Raw genomic sequence first — 4,982 nt, forward strand, 5'->3', positions numbered from 1 at the left:
GTGTGTGTGTGTGTGTGTGTGTGTGTGTGTGTGTGTGTGTGTGTGTGTGTGTGTGTGTGTGTGTGTGTGTGTGTGTGTGTGTGTGTGTGTGTGTGTGTGTGTGTGTGTGTGTGTGTGTGTGTGTGTGTGTGTGTGTGTGTGTGTGTGTGTGTGTGTGTGTGTGTGTGTGTGTGTGTGTGTGTGTGTGTGTGTGTGTGTGTGTGTGTGTGTGTGTGTGTGTGTGTGTGTGTGTGTGTGTGTGTGTGTGTGTGTGTGTGTGTGTGTGTGTGTGTGTGTGTGTGTGTGTGTGTGTGTGTGTGTGTGTGTGTGTGTGTGTGTGTGTGTGTGTGTGTGTGTGTGTGTGTGTGTGTGTGTGTGTGTGTGTGTGTGTGTGTGTGTGTGTGTGTGTGTGTGTGTGTGTGTGTGTGTGTGTGTGTGTGTGTGTGTGTGTGTGTGTGTGTGTGTGTGTGTGTGTGTGTGTGTGTGTGTGTGTGTGTGTGTGTGTGTGTGTGTGTGTGTGTGTGTGTGTGTGTGTGTGTGTGTGTGTGTGTGTGTGTGTGTGTGTGTGTGTGTGTGTGTGTGTGTGTGTGTGTGTGTGTGTGTGTGTGTGTGTGTGTGTGTGTGTGTGTGTGTGTGTGTGTGTGTGTGTGTGTGTGTGTGTGTGTGTGTGTGTGTGTGTGTGTGTGTGTGTGTGTGTGTGTGTGTGTGTGTGTGTGTGTGTGTGTGTGTGTGTGTGTGTGTGTGTGTGTGTGTGTGTGTGTGTGTGTGTGTGTGTGTGTGTGTGTGTGTGTGTGTGTGTGTGTGTGTGTGTGTGTGTGTGTGTGTGTGTGTGTGTGTGTGTGTGTGTGTGTGTGTGTGTGTGTGTGTGTGTGTGTGTGTGTGTGTGTGTGTGTGTGTGTGTGTGTGTGGTGTGTGTGTGTGTGTGTGTGTGTGTGTGTGTGTGTGTGTGTGTGTGTGTGTGTGTGTGTGTGTGTGTGTGTGTGTGTGTGTGTGTGTGTGTGTGTGTGTGTGTGTGTGTGTGTGTGTGTGTGTGTGTGTGTGTGTGTGTGTGTGTGTGTGTGTGTGTGTGTGTGTGTGTGTGTGTGTGTGTGTGTGTGTGTGTGTGTGTGTGTGTGTGTGTGTGTGTGTGTGTGTGTGTGTGTGTGTGTGTGTGTGTGTGTGTGTGTGTGTGTGTGTGTGTGTGTGTGTGTGTGTGTGTGTGTGTGTGTGTGTGTGTGTGTGTGTGTGTGTGTGTGTGTGTGTGTGTGTGTGTGTGTGTGTGTGTGTGTGTGTGTGTGTGTGTGTGTGTGTGTGTGTGTGTGTGTGTGTGTGTGTGTGTGTGTGTGTGTGTGTGTGTGTGTGTGTGTGTGTGTGTGTGTGTGTGTGTGTGTGTGTGTGTGTGTGTGTGTGTGTGTGTGTGTGTGTGTGTGTGTGTGTGTGTGTGTGTGTGTGTGTGTGTGTGTGTGTGTGTGTGTGTGTGTGTGTGTGTGTGTGTGTGTGTGTGTGTGTGTGTGTGTGTGTGTGTGTGTGTGTGTGTGTGTGTGTGTGTGTGTGTGTGTGTGTGTGTGTGTGTGTGTGTGTGTGTGTGTGTGTGTGTGTGTGTGTGTGTGTGTGTGTGTGTGTGTGTGTGTGTGTGTGTGTGTGTGTGTGTGTGTGTGTGTGTGTGTGTGTGTGTGTGTGTGTGTGTGTGTGTGTGTGTGTGTGTGTGTGTGTGTGTGTGTGTGTGTGTGTGTGTGTGTGTGTGTGTGTGTGTGTGTGTGTGTGTGTGTGTGTGTGTGTGTGTGTGTGTGTGTGTGTGTGTGTGTGTGTGTGTGTGTGTGTGTGTGTGTGTGTGTGTGTGTGTGTGTGTGTGTGTGTGTGTGTGTGTGTGTGTGTGTGTGTGTGTGTGTGTGTGTGTGTGTGTGTGTGTGTGTGTGTGTGTGTGTGTGTGTGTGTGTGTGTGTGTGTGTGTGTGTGTGTGTGTGTGTGTGTGTGTGTGTGTGTGTGTGTGTGTGTGTGTGTGTGTGTGTGTGTGTGTGTGTGTGTGTGTGTGTGTGTGTGTGTGTGTGTGTGTGTGTGTGTGTGTGTGTGTGTGTGTGTGTGTGTGTGTGTGTGTGTGTGTGTGTGTGTGTGTGTGTGTGTGTGTGTGTGTGTGTGTGTGTGTGTGTGTGTGTGTGTGTGTGTGTGTGTGTGTGTGTGTGTGTGTGTGTGTGTGTGTGTGTGTGTGTGTGTGTGTGTGTGTGTGTGTGTGTGTGTGTGTGTGTGTGTGTGTGTGTGTGTGTGTGTGTGTGTGTGTGTGTGTGTGTGTGTGTGTGTGTGTGTGTGTGTGTGTGTGTGTGTGTGTGTGTGTGTGTGTGTGTGTGTGTGTGTGTGTGTGTGTGTGTGTGTGTGTGTGTGTGTGTGTGTGTGTGTGTGTGTGTGTGTGTGTGTGTGTGTGTGTGTGTGTGTGTGTGTGTGTGTGTGTGTGTGTGTGTGTGTGTGTGTGTGTGTGTGTGTGTGTGTGTGTGTGTGTGTGTGTGTGTGTGTGTGTGTGTGTGTGTGTGTGTGTGTGTGTGTGTGTGTGTGTGTGTGTGTGTGTGTGTGTGTGTGTGTGTGTGTGTGTGTGTGTGTGTGTGTGTGTGTGTGTGTGTGTGTGTGTTGTGTGTGTGTGTGTGTGTGTGTGTGTGTGTGTGTGTGTGTGTGTGTGTGTGTGTGTGTGTGTGTGTGTGTGTGTGTGTGTGTGTGTGTGTGTGTGTGTGTGTGTGTGTGTGTGTGTGTGTGTGTGTGTGTGTGTGTGTGTGTGTGTGTGTGTGTGTGTGTGTGTGTGTGTGTGTGTGTGTGTGTGTGTGTGTGTGTGTGTGTGTGTGTGTGTGTGTGTGTGTGTGTGTGTGTGTGTGTGTGTGTGTGTCATAACTTTACTTCACAACCACCCTGGAAGATTATTTTATACAGAATTGGCAATATACATCTCCCCTCATATGAGACAAAATTTCAGGGTAAATGGACCAACCAGAACCACCCAGGACCAGTTACAATGCAACCACTCTTTTTAACGAAATTTACCCCATTTTGGGCACTTATTCTTGCCTAACATCCCCCCAGAACCTCCCTGGAAGATTATTTTATAGAAAATGGTCAATAAACATCTACCCTCATATGATACAAAATTTCTGGGTAAATGGACCAACCAGAACCACCCAGGACCAGTTCCAATACAAGCACTCGTCATAAAAGTGCCCATATTAGGCACACTGTTTGTGGCATTACTTTACTTCACAACCACCCTGGAAGATTATTTTATATAGAATGGTCAATATACGTCTACCCTCATATAAGACAAAATTTCAAGGTAAATGGACCAACCAGAACCACCCAAGACCAGTTCCAAGACAACGACTATTTTTGATGCAATTTACCCCAATTTGGGCACTTATTCTGGCCTAACATCACCCCAGAACCTCCCTGGAAGACTTATTTTACACATAATTGTGAATTATACATCTACCCACAAATGAGACACAAGTCCCGGGTAAATGGACCAAACAGAACCACTCAGGACCAGTTCCAATACAAGCACTCGTTGTCATAAAAGTGCCCATATTAGGTACATTGATTGTGGCATAACTTTACTTCACAACCTCCCTGGAAAATTATTTTATACAAATTGGTCAATATACATCTACCCTCATATGAGACACAATTTCAGGGTAAATGGACCAACCAGAACCACCCAAGACCAGTTCCAAGACAACCACTATTTTTGACGAAATTTACCCCATTTTGGTCACTTATTCTGGCCTAACATCCCCCCAGAACATCCCTGGAAGTCTAATTTTATACAAAATGGTGAATTATACATCTACCCACAAATGAGACACAATTTCTGGGTAAATGGACCAACCAGAACCGCTCAGGACCAGTTCCAATACAAGCACTCGTTGTCATAAAAGTGCCCATATCAGGCACACTGATTGTGGCATAACTTTACTTCACAACCTCCCTGGAAGATTATTTTATACAAAATGGTCAATATACATCTACCCTCATATGAGACAAAATTTCTGGGTAAATGGACCAACCAGAACCACCCAAGACCAGTTCCAATGCAACCACTATTCTTAACGAAATTTACCCCATTTTGGGCACTTATTCTGGCCTAACATCCCTCCAGAACATCCCTGGAAGTCTAATTTTATACAAAAATGTGAATTATACATCTACCCACAAATGAGACACAATTCCCGGGTAAATGGACCAACCAGAACCACCCAGGACCACTTCCAATACAAGCACTCGTTGTCATAAAAGTGCCCATACAAGGTACATTGATTGTGGCACAACTTTACTTCACAACCTCCCTGGAAGATTATTTTATACAAAATGGTCAATATACATCTACCCTCATATGAGACAAAATTTCTGGGTAAATGGACCAACCAGAACCACCCAGGACCAGTTCCAATGCAACCACTATTTTTAACGAAAATTACCACTTTTTGGGCACTATTTCTTGCCTAACATCCCCCCAGAACATCCCTGGAAGTCTAATTTTATACAAAAATGTGAATTATACATCTACCCACAAATGAGACACAATTGCCGGGTAAATGGACCAACCAGAACCACTCAGGACCAGTTCCAATACAAGCACTCTTTTCAATAAGAGTGCCCATATTAGGCACACAGATTGTAGCATAACTTTACTTCACAACCACCCTGGAAGATTATTTTATACAAAATGGTCAATATACATCTACCCTCATATGAGACAAAATTTCTGGGTAAATGGACCAACCAGAACCACCCAAGACAAGTTCCAAGACAACCACTATTTTTGACGCAATTTACCCCAATTTGGGCACTTATTCTGGCCTAACATCACCCCTGAACCTCCCTGGAAGACTAATTTTACACAAAATTTTGAATTATACATCTACCCACAAATGAGACACAATTTCTGGGTAAATGGACCAACCAGAACCGCTCAGGACCAGTTCCAATACAAGCACTCGTTGTCATAAAAGTGCCCATATTTGGCACACTGATTGTGGCATAACTTTACTTCA

Source organism: Stigmatopora argus, chromosome 6 (assembly GCF_051989625.1).
Source record: "Stigmatopora argus isolate UIUO_Sarg chromosome 6, RoL_Sarg_1.0, whole genome shotgun sequence".
Taxonomy (NCBI): Eukaryota; Metazoa; Chordata; class Actinopteri; order Syngnathiformes; family Syngnathidae; genus Stigmatopora; species Stigmatopora argus.